Source organism: Euleptes europaea, chromosome 7 (genome assembly GCF_029931775.1).
Source record: "Euleptes europaea isolate rEulEur1 chromosome 7, rEulEur1.hap1, whole genome shotgun sequence".
In the NCBI taxonomy this organism is placed as follows: domain Eukaryota; kingdom Metazoa; phylum Chordata; class Lepidosauria; order Squamata; family Sphaerodactylidae; genus Euleptes; species Euleptes europaea.
In genome coordinates, this window is record NC_079318.1 from 41,579,728 (window position 1) to 41,598,369 (window position 18,642).

The 18,642-nt window shown below is 45.7% G+C and overlaps 1 protein-coding gene across 3 annotated transcripts in view; it reads right to left on the minus strand.

The window, feature by feature from the left end:
- The window catches only part of LOC130480585 (uncharacterized), a 61,707-nt gene that overhangs the window by 23,323 nt on the left and 19,742 nt on the right, over nt 1–18,642 (minus strand). The gene's annotated exons all lie outside the window — the stretch shown is intronic.

Consider the following 18,642-nt stretch of genomic DNA (forward strand, 5'->3'; position numbering starts at 1 on the left):
GTCATCCTAACGATAGCTCTGTGAGATTCCCTTGCAAAAGAGAAAGAGTTGCACGAAAGGTCATCAAACCTCATATATTTTTTTCACCTTTGCCACAAAACCACCCATGACTTGAAACTCCTGCACGGCAACCATGAACAGGGGGCGCTCAGAGAGCGCAACACAGCTGTTTGAAGTGGCTAGGAGCCTCTCGCAGCCTCAAATGGAATCCTGTAACTAGAAACTGAAGGAAGCAACAGCTCAGTTCCCCTCCTTTGGCAGGCAGCCCATGGTGCCAGGAAATAAATGGTGACGGGTGAGAGGAAGGGGTTAATATCCACTTGTCTTCTTCCAAGATTCTTAACTGCAGCTGAGGAATGCATACCACCCAGGCCTGCCATATTGCAAAGCCCCACCACCCATGGCATCCCCAAACCTGCCTATTATGCAGATCAAATACATTAATTTAGGAATTTTCTCCCACTTGCTCTTTTTCCCCTAACTTTTGTTTTCAGTGCCAGCTGCTAAGGCTAGGAGAGAGTCCTCTTTATTGCCTGCTTTTGCCTCGCTTCCCCGCCCCCCTAGACACTGAGACAACAGCCCCAGCACATCAGGGGAAGAGATCCAATTTGGCTACTGTCAGAACCACCAAGCATCACCATAAGCTAGGGTTGTCAGGTCCCTCTTCGACACCAGCGGGAGGTTTTGGGGGCGGAGCCTGAAGAGAGTGGGGTTTATGGAGGGGAGGGACTTCAATGCCATAGAGTCCAATTGCCAAAGCGGCCATTTCCTCCAGATGAACTGATCTCTATAGGCTGGAGATCAGTTGTAATAGAAGGAAATCTCCAGCTCATACCTGGAGGTTGGCAACCTTAGACATGGATTAGCACTGCTCAATTATGTGGAAGCAGAGATTCCAAGTAGGACAAGAAGGAGGCTATCCCACTTCCTCGGAACACAGCTAGCCAAGGCTCACTCAATGGAAGCAATAGTTGAGATCCAACCCTATGTATTAGTTTCAGGTTAATTTCAGTGTGATCTCCATCATCAACCAATCCTCTGGTCTGATATTTTAAAAACAAAATCTTCTCTCCCAGCTACACTCCCAGATGTTCGCAGCACCGGGATGAGTTGTGAACAGCTAAGCACTCTCGCACTCTCTTGACAACAATCCAGGTGACTATCCAAAAGAGTCATCCAAAAATGTATTTATTTATATTTAGATTTAATAAAACCATAAAAAGTGACACTGCACTCTTCACAAATAGCAGGGCTCAAAAACAGATTTAACCCTGCTTGTAATTTCCATTTCTTCTTGAGAAAGCACTCCATGCGCTCACAAGGAAGAGGAGGAGGAGGAGGAGAAGGAGACACACACCCTGAACTGTTTCTGCACGGAAAACCAGCTTGGGGGAGAGGCAGGAGACCTTCCTCCCCCTGCAATGGCACTCTGAGCCCATTTGGGCTCCCTCTTATTGTTTTAAAAGCCATTCCCCGCAGCTGCTGTGTGGCTGCTAGGAACCTGAGTCAGATCTCCTAAATACCCAACTGTGCAGCTTGGCCCTAAGAGTTATCCTTGTGAGCGCAATGCTAATACTTCTGCCTTTCCAGCTCCACTGATGCCACTCGGGTGCAATAGGCAACATCAAAAAACTGCAGAGTCAGATTGTGGTGCTTGATCATTCGTAAGATTCTTGCTGCCCTTTCGCCAGGCCCACATTAGGGTGGTCAGGACCAAGTCGGATGGGAGGAATTCCAGCAGGAACAGACAAACCTACGGCAGCAATCCTATGCATGATTTCTTAAGAGAAAGTCCCGCTGAATGCCATAGAATTGATATCCCATGGAAGCCAAGAGAGGATTGTGCTTTGCTTAACCTAGCAGGGACTTTTCTGAGGCCTGGGAGGCGGGATCATAAATCTGTCAACGGAGCAGGCTCCCCGCTGTGAAACTGCATTACCTTCCTGTCTCTACTCAGCCTGGAGGATAACCGAGAGCAGCTGGTGCGGCAGCCATTCATTTCTACTATGAGGTGTCAGGAAGTCAGACTGAAACGGACTGGGAGTTGACAGCAATTTTGTATCTTGAAACAAACAGATGTTGCTTTCGCTACCCAAGTGACCTGCTGCTCTGCCCCACGGCGCCCTCTTCAATTGCACAGCTTTACTGGGCTAAACGCAAATACGTTGAGGTGGGCCTTGATCAGGTACAGGGCCTCGCCCCTCTTTCCCTAAGCGCTGGTTCATTTTCCAAGCCAAATGTGCCTTACAGGTTATTAGCAAAGGAGAACCAGCAGCTGCCTAGCAACCCGAAGAGACATTCTGAGGCAGCCTATCCCCTCTAGAGCGCTCTCAGACCCATGCGCTCAAGAAAGAGTGACTGCATGTAGCGAATATGTACGACAGACAGTATGCACAAAGCAGCACTTCAAATGTGGCACAGAAGTTAAAGCTCTGGATTCAGACGTGGGTCAGGCATTCAGGTTCGATGCCCAACTCAAACAGATTTCAGTGGGTAGGCCCTGAACAAGATGGACCCCCGGTAAGAGTCTAAGATAATTTAGATTACAAACAATAGGGTTGCCAACTTCCAGGTACTAACAAAAATAAGGCAGCAGGGAAAGGAACAGCTGGAACCCTAGGAGGTCTGAACAAATTTGATTCATATATGAGGCAATTTTTTTGTACCATTGCATCTTATAACAGACACCTGAAGAAGATTATCGAAACGCAGGATAAGATCTAGAATCTGCGTCCGTCCTTTTTCAGAAGGGATCCGCGTTGCGGACCTGGGACTTGTTCCATTGAACTTTGCACCCGCATGTTACTTCGGGGCTGTTGTTACTAGCCGGATATTTCCAGCATGTTTACGCAAGCTATGAATGTATTATTTCTATGTGTATGTTGAGTATAGGTTGTAGTGTAGATATGTTTGTTTGAATTACTCCATCTTCACTTTTGTATATGTTATATATAGGATTTGATTGTGTGTTTAATTTAAGTGTTTAGATAGGGCCTGCGTGCTGCCTCATTTTTGTTAGCTTGGCTGATGCAGCATAGTTTCTTTTTGTTCATTTGGAACCTCCAGGTACTAGCTGGAGATCTCCTGCTATTACAGCCGATAGAGATCAGTTTCCCTGGAGAAAATGGCCACTTTGGCAATTGGACTCTATGGCATTGAAGTCCCTCCCCTCCCCAAACCCCACCCTCCTCAGGCTCCACCCCAAAAACCTTCCACCGGTGGTGAAGAGGGACCTGGCAACCCTAAGAAACAAGAGATGCAGAGCTATAGAACTGTCCATTTTTTTTCCTGGCAAGGCTCCTATATCTTTAACAGGTACATGAAAAGCAAGAATTCAGCAGGCAAAAGGCTCTTCAGGCAGAGCAAAATTTCCTGTCTCAAATTTCCAGACAATCTGGTACTTAAACAATTAAAAAAAAAAAAAAACACCAAACAGAATCCTGACTACAAAGTAGTAGCAACCTCGGTTCTGTTATACAGACCCAATCATTTTCTTGCTTCTAAACAAAGTTCACAAATACCACTAACTGCCTATTTTACATCTGCACCTTTTTAACTGGTTCCCACAGGCTTTTCTGGCCACATGAGAGCTCAGCTGCTGGGTATCTCCACACCTGCTGCCGCAGCAGCTGCCTGAGGCCTAGTACAGAGATCTCAAGTAACAGAAACTTTGTCATGTCATCTGGAAACATCCTACCTGCTCGTCAGAAATGATATTCCTTACCTATCCGATTGAGGAAAGGTAGCCTTGATTTTTAACAGCTCGTTGCGGTCTCTCTGGAACAGCAAATCATCTTTATTACGGGAAACCCCCAAGCAAAGCTTAAACCAGCCAATAATTGATATATGAGATGGACAGTCCAAAAGGTTTGGAAGAACAGAACAAGCTAGACCAGCAGTTTCCATTGTGGCCCCCACTGATGTGTTTCCTGGCACCTAGAACCATAGATTTGGAACGGACCACCAGGGTCATCTAGCCCAACTCCCTGCACAATGCAGGAATTTCACAACTAGTATGTTTGAGTCTTAGGGATAAAATTCAAATAGTCTTGAATGGAACAAAAAAGAGACAAGGAGCTTCAAGTCACTCCCTACCAATGTCTGACTACCGAAGTCATGAGCTTATCTTGGGCAGATGCATCATATCAGTGTGCCTTGGCCATGTGCAGACTAAGGCTCCGTGGCCGTGCAAGGAGAAAATCCTCCCCTTTCTTTGGAAAATGGAAGAACACCCACTCTCCCTTTGCCAAAGAGCTGTGTCCCACATCTTTGGCACAGGAGGTGCTTCCAAAGTGAGCAGGAGCCATCACCTTGCACCTGAAAAAATGCCCGTTAGGAAGCAGCTGCCACCGACGTAGAACAGCATTTAGCTTGGAACCTCCCAATATCTTGTGACTAATCTCACTGCCATAGCAGCCATTTTATAATGGTACCCATTATTTTCCCACACACATCCCCACAGGCTCACCAAAGGCTCAGCAGCCCCTTGACTAAAGGAAATACTTTGCTCAGTGGCTGATCTGTAAAGCAGCTACAGAATTCACAAAGGCTTCCTATTTGCCCGGTTATGGCGGGCAATTGCCCCCCAATTGACTAGGCTGCCTGTTGCCCCTCAGCTGGTCAACGGGCAGAAGCAGACCAGCTGAAAGGAGGGAAACAATCCTCTCACACAGCATGATGACATCGCTTCCGGGTTTACCCTGGAGGCGTCGGCATCGTGACAGGGACGCTCTAGCATTCTCCCCCAAAACTCTACGGCTTCCATAGAATTTTTGGAGAACAGTGCTAGAGCGTCCTGTGCGGTGTTGGTCCTTCCGGGGTAAACCCGGAAGTGACATCAGTGTGCCATGCAACCGGATCGCCACACCCAGTCCCACCTCCACAAAGCTCCCACCGGTGGTGAGGGTGGACCTGGCAACCCTAAAGTTAAACGAGAAAAACCTAAGCTATTAGAGTAAAGCACAGAATCTTAGAAGATCTTATTTCCAAGTTAATCGATCACCGCAGCACAACTGATCTCACTGGATCCTTTGCCAGCCAGCCAAGAGTAAAATTGGATTAAGAATTACAAGGACGAGGAGACCTCTATACCATTCAGCCATGGGTTCTGAGAGCCAACATGGACCCCAAGACAAGGACTTCTCTGCGTACCCATTAAGAAAGAATTACCTTACTAGGAAGGAAAGAGGAAATAGTGAGGGGGAAGGGGGATACAAGGGGGAAATGGAGGGAGGGAGCTGTGGCTCAGTGGCAGAGCCTCTGCTTGGCATGCAGAAGGTCCCAGCTTCAATCCCCGGCATCTCCAGTTAAAGGGACTAGGCAAGTAGGTGATGTTTAAGACCTCTGCCTGAGACCGTGGAGAGCCGCTGCCAGTCTGAGTATACAATACTGACTTTGATGGACCAAGGGTCTGATTCAGTATAAGGCAGCTTTATGTGTTCAAATGAGGTACCCCCTGCAAATCCTGGCAGGTTCTCCCCCACGTAAACTGGGTCCAGCTCAGCAGCCAACACTGGGCAATTGGGCCACAGTTTTCCCAGGTGGAGGATGCCAAGGGAGGAAAGAAGGGAAAGCTGAAGAAAGAAGGGCAGATAAGGGCAGAGGCGGATCTACTGTGAAACTAATGAAGCTTATGCTTCAGGGCCCCTAATCCTGGAGGGGCCCCCTGAAGCAACTTTTTTTAATGAGTGAATTTCTCAACAAAATCAATGGAGTTTTTTAGTGATCGAATCATAAGCCAATGGGTTGAAGTACTTAATACTGACTTTAGAATATGCTCTAACACCCATTTCATATGGCCTGAAAATGTCCCTGTAATTGGTCAAATTTCAAAATTTTCATAGGGGCTTGCAGCGCTCGAACCCTCAGCTGTAAGGGCTCACTGAGCTCGCCAGAATCTATTCACAGCCTACATTTTGGCAGCTGGATCCTCAAATCCTTCGTTGGTGCATGGCTTAATAGTTCTGTAGTTTTATTTCATCACTGTATGGCCCATTTTCAAGGACTCCACCCCGCTGTTCTCCACCATCTCGGCCTCAAGGTCCTCGCAAGGGCAGCAAGGCCCTTTGGACCTTGTTGGACGATGCCCTACTGCTGCTGGTTGCGAAGGGGCCCCCATAACAGTTCAAGCTTCGGGGGCCCAAAAATGTAGGTCCGCCACTGGATAAGGGTAGGTTAGCTGGTGGATGGAGAGAAGCAAGCTAAAAAAGGCAAGAGGCTATAGGTCTTTCAGGGAAAGGGAAAGAGAAAATAGTGGGGGAGGGGGAAATGAGATTCCTCCCCCGCCCCCCGGGTAAATCCTTGAGGATCTTCTGTTTGTACAATTGTTTTTGGCAACAAGTCTGATATCCAGGGAGCTCTGGATTGGTACCCATTGTTCCATTCATACATATTAAGTCTCCATGGTATATTTTCCCTCATTAGCGGCAAGATAACCCAAAAGTACAGGAGCAAGATAGCAAGAAAGGAGCCTCATACCATTAACAGCATACTTCCATGTGGTTCCAGGGGCTACCAGCCAAGCCGCTTTGCCACAAACCCCTGCAAAGGCCAGCTGTTTGGAAAGAACACAGAACACCCCTCTCCCTGTAAGAGAATCAGCACGGACACAAAAGAAATCTCTTGTGCCTGCTCCTTCCCTCTTTAATTGTTGTGTCTGGCACACAGCGTGTACTGTGTTAACGCCTTCAGAAGGGAATGAGAACAGCTGCAGCGTGGTGGACGGATGAGGTCAGGCCGCAACACAAAGTGGCTGTTGTGAAGCGTGCCACAGCTACAAAAGCTTCTGCTGGATGGGGCTGCACCCGCGTCCCACCACGTGGCAAGCTTGAGCGAGACAGGGAGGGGGTGCGTGCCTCTGAACGAGGGACGGCATACCCAACGCCGTTCATTAACAGGCGGGCAGCAACCCCACTCATTCTTCGACGGGTGGCTCAAAGACAGGAATGAAGTCGAGTAGGGATTTTCTAAGGCCAACGGACTTGGAACACAGCCCACAGTTACCCGTTCCAGGATCATTTCCTTCCAGAGAGCCAGCGTGGTGTGGTGGTTAAGAGCGGTGTACTCTGATCCGGAGAACCGGGTTTGATTTCCCACTCCTCCACATGAGCTGCGGAAGCTAATCCGGTGAACTGGATTTGTCTCCCCACTTCTACACACAAAGCCAGCTGAGTGACCTCAGGCTAGTCACAACTCTTAGAGTTCTCTCAGCCCCACCTACCTCACAGGGTGTCTGTTGTGGGGAGGAGGAAGGAAGGTGATTGTAATCCGTTCTGAGTCTTCCTTAAGTGGTGGAGAAAGTCGGCATATAAAAACCAGCTCTTCCTCTTCAGATACCAAGGGCTGATTCACAAGTTACGAGGCAGACAAATGGTGCGTGTACACTGTATAACATCTTAATGCTCATGGGATGGCAAGGGGAATTGCATGCCTGTATACATGCTGAAAAAGCCACAACTACAACCACATTCACATTTCTACAGGATTGCGTTTTCTCCCCCTAAGGCAAACATGACTGTTTTATGCCAGGTGAACCAGTCCTTAAAAAAGAGAGCAATATTGGGATCCAGTTTTAGATCCATCTTCCCATTTCTTCTGCCCCCGCATGCTTTATACAGTATCTGATGGCAAACCTGTGTCTGCAACACAATAGATATTAAGTGAGGCTGTGAGGCAGAAAGGGGAGCAAAGTTAGCTTTTCCCCCCCTTTTTAAGCACCAATCCTTAACAAGCAGGTGCTCAGATACCATGAAATATGGCTAACTAAAAATCAGAGCTTAAAACAGATTCACATGAATGTCAAACACTGTCCTGCCTAAAAGTTAGCAAAGATTATGAAACAGGGAAGGGGTGCTGTTATGTGATCTTCTATTAGAAAAGGCATTCAAGTTCAAAAGCTGTCAGATCAGCAATCTGTTTGTCATGTAACAGGACAGTCAGCCTGGCAAGAATAGTTCTCACCATTACAGGTCAACAAAGGAGTTACAGTCTTCAAAGATAATTGGGATACTATCAGACTATTCTGAGGTACAGGCACTTAGTTTAAATACTCCAGCTGTTTTTATCCATACGATCAATAGCTATCTTCTGATTTCCACGGCAGACAGTTTTTCCTTTCAGAGGATCCCTGCGCTGGAAATCACCAGTACAGAATGTATTGGCCAGGTGTGGAGTACTGGAGAAGGTTTGGCTACCTTACTGGTCTACCATCTGCCTAGCTTACCTGTAGATATCATCTGCCAATCTTGGCAGGGTATCTCTGAGTGAGCACTGCATTTCCCACGACTTTTGGTCCTGGGGGACTTCAATGTCCATGCAGACATGGCATTGTATGGTGCCACCTTGGACTTCATGGCATCCTTGTAAGCCTTGGAATACTCCCAGGTTGTATCGAGCCTCACACATGAAGCAGGCCACACCCTGGATTTGATTTTCTGCACAGGTGTCAGTATCGAAAATGCAGCTGAATGTGAACCGATGCCTGGTGGAAGGCTCTGTCTGAAGAGACTTGTGGCCTGAGGGACCTGTCTAGGTTCTGCAAGGCCTGTAAGATGGAGTTATTCTTCCACTGACGCAATCTTACTCGGCCTACTATCATCTTCTCTGATTCATTCCAGAGTGCAAACATATGGAATTTCAAATAATGTCCACATTTTGATTTATGCTTTGAATTTATGTTAACTGCCCCAAGCCCCAACTAGTGGGGAAGCGGCCGGGGGTGGGGGGTGGGTTCAAATAAATAAATAAATTTATCAAAACATCCCTTTACAAATGTGACTGTTCTCATGCACACAGGGAGGGCGGAGTGTCTTCAGATTTCAGTCTCCTCCTCTGGTTCCCTAGAAGAGAGTACATATGTGCTTGAAGGGACTGATCATCTTCTACAAGCATGAACACCAAATGGCCACAGAGCACACAGCAATTCCGCATGCAGCAAGTGGTGAGATTTGTTTGGACTATGGCATTTCATTTATTATTGAGAATGTTTTTATACCGCCTCTTCAGGAAACCTGCCTAGGAAGGCTTACAAAATAAACATTTAGAGTTGTTAATTAAAACCTAGCATTAAAAGCCCAGACAGAATATAACAAATCACCAAGCAGCTTAAAATGAATTTAAGTTTCCGGCTAAAAGTGCACCATTAAAATGGCATTAAGAGATCAACTCCCTTAATTCAGATAAAGAAGAGTTGGTTTTTATATGCCGACTTTCCCTGCCACTTAAGGAAGACTCAAGCCAGTTTACAATCACCTTCCCTTCCCCTCCCCACAACAGACACCCTGTGAGGTAGGTGGGGCTGAGAGAGTGGGACTCGCCCAAGGTCACGTTCGTGTGTAGGAGTGGGGAAACAAATCCAGTTCACCAGATTAGCCTCTGCCACTCATGTGGAGGAGTGGGGAATCAAACCCGGTTCTCCAGATCAGACTCCACCGCTCCAAACCATCACACCAAGCTGGATAAACAGAAATGTTTTGGCCTGGCACCGAAAAGAGAGTAGCGCAGGCACCAGGTAAGCCTCAAGAAGATGTCCATTCCACAGGCAAGGTGTCCTGAGTGAAAAAGCCCCATTTCCGACTGACACCTGCTTTACATCTGACAGAAGAGGTTCAGTGAATGGGACTTGTGAGGCAGATTTTAACCGGCCAACTGGACTGTATGGGAGGAAGCAGTCCTTCAAGTTAGGCTTGTGGACAGGATACTTTCAGCACTCTGAACTTTGCCCAGAAAAAAAAAGAGATCAGCCAGTACAGATCTATCTGTACCACAGTGACAGGATCCCTGTATCCAGCCTTGACAATAAGCTGATTGTATTACAGAACAAGTTAATATGGCCTACACAGTAGTATGCCCTGACCTGAATGGCCCAGGCTAGCCCAATCTCATCAGATCTTGGAAGCTAAGCAGTTAGCATTTAGATGGGAGACCACCAAGGATAACTGTGCAGAAGAAAGCAATGGCAAACTACCTCTGTAAGTCTCCTGCTTTGAAAATCCCATAGGATCACCCTAAGTCAGCTGTGACTTGACAGCACTTTACACACACAGTAATGTGTGGTCATACATGGGGCAAGAATGCTCCTTGATGAGGAAGCCCTTTTTTCCCCATGAAGGAGTATTCTTGCCCCATGCATGACCACATACTACTGTGTAGCCCATATTAACTTGCCTTGCAATAACTTGTATAAAATCAGCTTATTGTCAGGGGCTGGATACAAGGATCGGATACATAGATCTGTACTTGCTGCTCATTTGAGTAGCAATGCAGGGACAGGTGCCCTTATTTCTATCAATAAGTTATTTAAAAGATAGAGGCATTGGAAGGCAATGGAAGTTGTATTTCCTAGAAGACAAGCAGCAGCAAAGCCTAAGGAAGAAGAACATCTTGCCAGAATTCTAAAAGTAGCATATGACCATCTGAATCATACTTGGCTAGGAATCGCTATTTTGACTTCCTGGGTCAACAACCACACCAAACTGATAGTATTTCCGCCATTTCCTTTCTTTGAATGATCTAGCTAGCTTTCACATCTGACAGAACAAAGACAGATGAATGATCATATCAGTGTCAGCCAGAGTCTGATAGAGAGTAACACGTCACAACTATATTGATTACACCAAGTTATCTAATACAAGGGAGACCAGATAGATACCTGATAATTTAAAGTTTAGATGTATTGGAGTGCTGCTTATGTTCAGCAATGTATCACTGAATCAGAGCAAAAATAATTCAGACATTTTACCCAAAGGAATTCAGACTTTATTTGAAACATTATGCTGTGTCTACACATCATGACACATAATTTCAGTGTGTGTGTGCACGTGTGTGTGTGTGTGTTAAGTGCCATCCAGTAGCTTCCAGCTCATGGCGACCCTATGAATCAATATCCTCCAAAACATCCTATCCTAAACAGCCTTGCTCAGATCTTGCAAAGTGAGGGCCGTGGCTTTCTTTGTAGAGTCAATCCATCTCTTGTTGGGTCTTCCTCTTTTTCTGCTGCCTACAACTTTTCCTAGTATGATTGTCTTTCCCAATGACTCTTGTATTCTCATAATGTGACCGAAACATGATAGCCTCAGTTTAATCATTTTAGCTTCTAGGGTCAGTTCAGGCTTGATTTGATCTATAGCCCACTGATTTGTTTTTTTTTTTGGCAGTCCACAGTATCGGTAACACTCTCTTCCAATGCCTGCCTCAATCAAAGGATTCTACTTTCTTCCTATCAGCTTTCTTCATTGTCCAGCTTTCACACCCATACATAGTAATAAATAGTAAACAGAATTTCTACACCTCCTTTATTTCACCCCTTTGTGTCAGCTTCTTAAAGCACAAGGCTTCCATAACCAACTGCTTAAATTGCAACATATCAGCAAGCCTTGTAACACAAACATATTTCAATAGAGTTACTACTTCTCAACCAGCTTTAGGCTCTTGCAGCTCTGAGGCAGGCATACATGCAGCTTGAGAGCAACCAAGCAGCCTACCAGCCATTTTCTCCACCACAGACAGGCACTGAGAACTAGACATCTATCAAACCCCTGATGCATATCAGTTAGTCTCCATTTTGTGTGGTTGCTCACAAGTCGTGCAGGACCGCTTTGAGGCTTCCAAGACAACAAAGAAACTCCTCAATGACAGAGAGCAGACTTTTCAAAATTTGGGGACAGCCAGAAACTCCATTCGTAATGGAACTCACATATTAGGCTGCATGCTCCATTTCTGAAATTCTGATCCAGCAACAATATCGCCATCTCTACATTGGGAGGATGATGTATTCAAAGCAATATAAATGCAGTAGCGAGACTCTAATCTTCACATGTGATTATACTTACTTATGATGGATTAGGCTCATTTGTCTATGCAAACAAGCCTGGTTTTGCATCATTAAGTATTTTTATTTAGAACCACTGGTGAAGACGAACAGGCTGAACAGCCTGCCTAATACCATTAAGAGTTCCCCAATGACAGCAGAATCATAATTATACAGAGGAAGTGTATGGACTAACCCAATGTTCTCAATTTATCTCTCCGCATCCTTTTCCCACCAAGCATCACGTCCATATCAAATGACAAGAGTCACTGAGGGGCTAATAGGATAAAGGGATCTTGCTCTCCAGTGACTGACACCATATAATTAACGGCAGCGATTGAAGGGTATCCTCCCAACTTTCTGCTGCAGATTGCTTGGCTGGCTGGTTGTATTATGCCTGGGGCCTGTGGTGGGACAGCCGCTTCTTTACATTGTGTGCTTTAACTAGCTCCAAACTGAGGAAGGGCAGATGTGGCAGGCTGCTGCTGCCTCTCCCCACTTGCTGCTCACTTGTGGTAAAGCCATAGGTCAGCCACAACCTCCCCGACGCTTGCCAGAGACGGGATCACATTTGCTGCTGCCAGGAGAGCATCTTTTCTTTCGCACCACAATGAATCTTCTTATATACTCCTATTCAGAAAAAGGGATCTACTAAAAAAAGTTGTGGAGTTTTGAAACTTTATCTTTCCATTTTTAGATGCAAGTCTTTTAGATGCAAACCTATGGCACGCGTGCCGGAGCCGGCATGCCGAGCCCTCTCTGTGGGCACGCGCGGAGCCGTCACATCTGCCTAGGGCTGTGCCATGTTATTGTGGTGAGGGCGCTGAGGGCGGTGCTCCCCATGCCTGTGCTGGCACCCTCCCTCTCCTTGCACCCGGGGCAAGCCCCTCCCTCTCAGCTGAGCTGCAGCGGCAGCTCAGCTGTTTGTCGGGGTCGCTGGCCTCTCCGGCTCTGCCCTGCGTGTCTCTATTACATCATGGCTCGTGCTCTGAATTGTCGACAGTTTCAAGCACTTCTTGAAGAGGTTCTGGCACAGTATAATTGTTTACTTATGTACAATAATGTCCGATGGCTGAGCAGAGGACGAGTCCTGGAGAGATTTGTAGCCTGCTTGGATGAAATTAGGCTGTTTATGAATGAAAAAGGGCAAGAATATCCACAGCTCACTGATATGGCCTGGCTTACCAACCTCATGTTTTTTACTCATTTTACACAACACTTCAATGCACTGAACAAACAACTATAAGGTGTAGGGAAAACAGCAGAAAGAATGCTTTGTGATATAAAAACATCTGAGAGAAAACTGCAGGTTTTTTAAAAAGACCTTGAAAGTGGGCAGCTGAAATATTTTCCAAATCTAAAAATGCATTTAGAAAATTCTACATTTGGAGACAATCCTACAAGCCATCGGGAAATCTACAAGGAATTTTCTAGCATTGTAGCAGCTGCAAAGGTGAATTTTAGTAACAGATTTTTACAGTTCCGTAAGATAGAGACAACCCTGTGTTTTCTTACTTCTCCAGATAAAGCCAAATTTGAAGAACTTGATCTTTCCTGCCTACACTGGTTAGATTTAGAAAATCTTACAAAGTATGAGCCAAGGGTAGACAAATTATCAGCATGCACACAACAGCAAAAATCACATTAATTGTTCAAAAAATTTGACGATGTCCTCAAAGATGTCACAAAAATTGTGAATTACATCATGGCTCATGCTCTGAATTGTCGACAGATTCAAGCACTTCTTGAGGAGGTTCAGGCACAGTATAATTGTTTACTTATGTACAATAATGTCCGGTGGCTGAGCAGAGGACGAGTCCTGGAGAGATGCATGCCAAATGCAAACTTTTACCTTCAATAAAAAGTTGTTTGTATCATTGAAAGCTCTGTTATTGTGTTCTTCTTTTAAGGCAAAATATGTGAATGTATGAGTTGTTTTTTCTAAACTAAAACCTCAGTATTCAGGTTAAATTGCCGTGTTGGCACTTGGCGGTAAATAAGTGGGTTTTGGGTTGCAGTTTAGGCACTCGGTCTCTAAAAGGTTCGCCATCACTGATCTAGTCTTTACTCCAAGAGTTTCATTCAGATGGTCTTCAGTCAAATTTCAACAGAACTTAAAGTAAAAACATCTCCCTGATTTCCCCAGAGAGACTGGGTACAGTAAAAAGCTCTTCACAACTAGTTTTTTCCATGCAAAGAAGAATTAAGATGCCTTTAGGATGTAAGGTGACAGGTTTTTTTTGTAAGTATTAGTCTCTTTTGAAGTAAGGGAGTCAGTTTTGATGGGATTCCCTTTTTGGTAGGGTTGCGAGCCTTCAGATGGGGCCTGGAGTTCTCCCAAAATATCAACTGATCTCCAGATGACAGAGATCTGTTCCCCTGGACAAAATGGCCATTTTGGAGAGTGGACTCCATGGCCATTATACCACGCTGAGGTCCCTCCCCTTACCAAGCCCCCCCCCCCAGGCTCCAGCCCCCAAATTCCAGGAAGTTCCCAACCCGGAGTTGGCAACCCTAATTTCTCCATCTCAAATTACAGCAATGAAGCACAGTGGTTTAGCCTTCAGTGACATCACACAGCCGAACAATTTGGCCACGTAGCTCCATGACCTGTTCATTAGGTACTCCCCAGTTGATTGGAATCCATGGTGAACAGGCCCATTCAAGTCTTTAAAAATGGCACCAAGGCGGCAGCAGACTGGAGAAGCAATGGCTGCGAACAGGCATAAAGAAGGCATCAGGGAGAGCGCCTCCTAAAATATGAAGCCTGGAGAAATAATACTGCGCCAAATTTAAGAGGACTAATCAGTGAAATTTTGGAACTGCAAACAATTAAGTGATACTGCTATCAATAGAGGTTTTCAGAGATTCACCCCTTCATAGTTGAATGGACAGGAGATAAGGAAAGTTATGGTCAACAAGACTGGGGGTATTATGAAACCTGAACTACACACATCACCAAGACAAGTGAGGGGTTCTGCTGCAGCATTTATCAGGCTTTAGCATTCTGCCATGTCTACATTTCAAGATCATTGCTTTTCATCCTTGAAGCATCTTTGACTTCTCAGTAGAAGCATCAGCTTCACGAAAGGCTTGGTGTTCATGGAAGGAGGAGGGAGAATCTTGCGAAGTTCTCAGTACAGAGTTAAATCTTTTCACAAAAATCACACAGCAGTTAGATCACTGCCAAATATTTGAGGAAATCCCCCCAGCATGCACTTTGCATACTCATACACATAGAAGCTTCCAACATTTAAATATAGGGAGCCCTTTTATGAAATATTTATATACTGAAAACTCCAAATGCCTTCCATGGGTGTAACGATAAGTCGGCTACAACTTGACAGCACTTTACACACACACAGTCACTACGGTTCACATTTTCCATTATAGTTTTGCATTCTCAAAAGATCAAAGATTTGTAGTATTCCAAATAATTCACATCCATGGTCAGACTCAGTATTGCTCTAAGACGCCCAGTGCTGCTTCCACGCAAGGTTTTTCACAGGAAGCCACCATTTAAATGGAAACTACCTCGTTCTGAGCACGGCTTGTTGGTTTCCCACAGCTTTCCCCTTTAAAAGGGACTAATGGAAAACTTGACTTTTATCCGGTTCAAAGGAGGACGGAGCATCCATCTGGGTGCTCCACCTGCAACAATTATGGGGAAATTGCAGCAAAATAGCAGTGCTAAATCCTACACTGGCCCTTTACAGGCCTTTCATTTTCCTTTTCTCAGCTGAGCTGTGCTGTCGCTTTACAGGGTAGGTTAGCAGCAGAGAAAGGGAGGGCTGCCAGGCCACCTACCACAAGCTCGGTCACCTGTCAGTAACACTGTAAAGATGGTAGAGTGCAAGGACTCCCATACTGCTCCTGCCACATAGGGTTGCCAACCTCCAGGTACTAGCCGGAGCTCTCCTGCTATTACAACTGCTCTCCAGCCAACAGAGATCAGTTCACCTGGAGAAAAATGGCGGCTTTGGCAATTGGGCTCTATGGCATTGAAGTCCCTCCCCAAACCCCTACCTCCTCAGGCTCCGCCCCCAAAACCACCCACCTGTGGTGAAGAGGGACCTGGCAACCCTACTGCCACATGACAGGGATGCATTTTCACACAGAGACTGCAGCAGTTTTAAGGAATTTTAACAGCTGATACGCCATCACCATGCTGTCTTGGACAATGGACCTGCCATCACGGGTATCTCTTGGTAATGAATCTGGCTTGACTACTACGGTGCACTCTGGCAACTGAAAATAGAAAAAATCACTGACTCCCAGTTGTTCAGGCCCTGGACACTTGAATGCTTTCTTCCATATCAACCCTCAGTCCATTACCACCACTTCGTTATACTGCAATCATCGGTAGAGGTCTTGCTATTAGCCATGAGAAGGAGCACCTTTTCTATGGAAGTGTCAACTTTGTGGAACTTCTTTCCAAAGGAGGCACAGCACATATGGTCCATTCATATGCTCCCATTGTGTGGGTAAAGTGCCTTCAAGTTGCTGCCGACTTATGGTAACCCCTTTTGGGGTTTTCATGGCAAGAGACTAACAGAGGTGATTTGCCAGTGCCTTCCTCAGCACAGCAACCCTGGTATTCCTTGGTGGTCTCCCATCCACATACTAACCAGGGCTGACCCTGCTTAGCTTCCGAGATCTGATGAGATCAGGCTAGCCTGGGCCATCCAGGTCAAGGTATGCTCCCACTAGTCCAAGCTTTTGTTGCAAATCTATAATTTAAACTTCTGCTGTGTCTTATTTCTGCTACACAGGTTATTGACGTCAGCTTTACTACCGACCTTGAGGGCCTGTCTTGCGCCAGAGGGCAGGGCGGGAAGTTTAAATGCAACACACCACTACCCTTTGTATCAACTTTTGGCTGGTCAAATAGACCATATCAATAAATTCACTCGTTCACTACCCTTTGCTGTATAATCATCTCCATTCAACCAGGTTCTTAAAATGAGAGGATACCTCAAAAGCCTCTGAAATAACACCAAGACTTCTTGAGCAGTTTCTTACATAGTGCTGGGTGGAACCCTAGTTGGATCAAAATTCTTGGCTTGGCCCTTGCCATTCCTTGAGTGAAACTGGTCAAGTAGCAGCAGCGGCCAGTTCTGAATCCAAAACATGGGAGAGAAGAGGGGAACATTTTAAAAAATTGAGGTAGAACTTAGAGGCAATCTCCGTATTTTATAGTTTGGGGGTGGTCAACAGGTAGACCAAGAAAGGGATTAGATCTTGCTTTGTGCATTCCAGAAATACAAGTTACATAAAGAAAAAGGAAGCTCTCTTTTGTTACAGTCTGTATATTCTATCAGAGGGTGAAAAAGCCCTCTTTTAGGTATTTTTAGGCAATGCTAGGGGAATCTTTGCATAAGAGGTTTCTATTAGCGTTGGGAAAAGAAGAAGAGTTGGTTTTTATATGCCAACTTTCTCTGCCACTTAAGGGAGAATCAAACCGGCTTACAATCACCTTCCCTTCCCCTCCCCACAACAGAAACCCTGGGAGGTAGGTGGGGCTGAGAGAGTATGACTCGCCCAAGGTCACCCAGCTGGCTTTGTGTGTAGGAGTTGGGAAACAAACCCAGTTCACCAGATTAGCCTCTGCCGCTCATGTGGAGGAGTGGGGAATCAAACCCAGTTCTCCAGATCAGACTCCACTGCTCCAAACCACTACACCACTACACATATATTAATCCAACACAGATCATCACTAAGGATCCATTCCTAGCATTTGCTCCACTCCAGAATGATGGTCATTCCACCTTTCTGAAGTCATTACCTTCTTTCTAGCAGCATTCCCTGTGTCTTTAACAAACAAGGTAACATTCTGCCTGCCTAGCATGCCGGCCAACAGTTCAACCCAAGCAGTTGTGGATATGGACTTAAAGAATAATGAGAGTTTTGTTTACATGAGTTAAACAAGGAGGACTGTATGCAGCAGTCCAAATTACAGAGCAGGATGGAGGCTATTCACACCCTAGAAGCACTTACGGCACTGCCTTGGTACCGTGTGACAGCTAAACTACGTGCAACAGTGCTGCCGGCTTGTCCACATGACCTTTCTCTCTGGACAACAGCCAGAGCCAACAGCCCAACACAAACACCCACTTAAAGTCTGCAGAGCTCAGAGTGAAAAGGGTGGCAACAAAGCTGGGAAGGCGTCCAATGAGCCAGCCAATTCCAATTATTAAACTGGTGGCTTCAGCCTCACCACCCATAGTTCCTTGCAAGATGTCTCTTCAGGGAACCCAACAAGTCAAGATGGCCTCTTTGCTTCTCTCTCAGACGTTTCAGTCAGATCCCTCATGTTTCCCATGCCGTTTCCTGCTACCTCACAGGAGATCCTTCGACAGTGAGTTTACCTCTCTCAGAAATGTCCAGGGCTCTCCTCCACAAGCTCGTAGAAGTTAGCTACCATGAGGTTCTGTTCAAGATAACAAACTAGACTGCACACTTGAATTCGCCAAAAATTGAAAACTAGCTAATTCTCGCTGTATTGAATACAATGGGTTATAAATATTTTGATAACACTTCTGTACCATGAAATATTTCTAACCCCACATTTGCGCCGAAAGTACGAGACGAATCTCATGTCCATATTTGGTGGGAGGAGAAGAGGAGAGCAAGAGATAGCTTAAGTTACACTGAGGGCCTTCAGAATTCCCTGCAAAATAAACAGTTCTCTTTACACAAAGTAGAGCAACAATCTTAACATCACCAAGTTTTTGTCAGCTGCTGCAGCATGCTTGTGTTGATTGTGAGACAGCTTTATTTCTAACGCAAAGACTTTCAAAGGCTTAATCCTGCGCTGGTGCTGTTATGACGAGAAT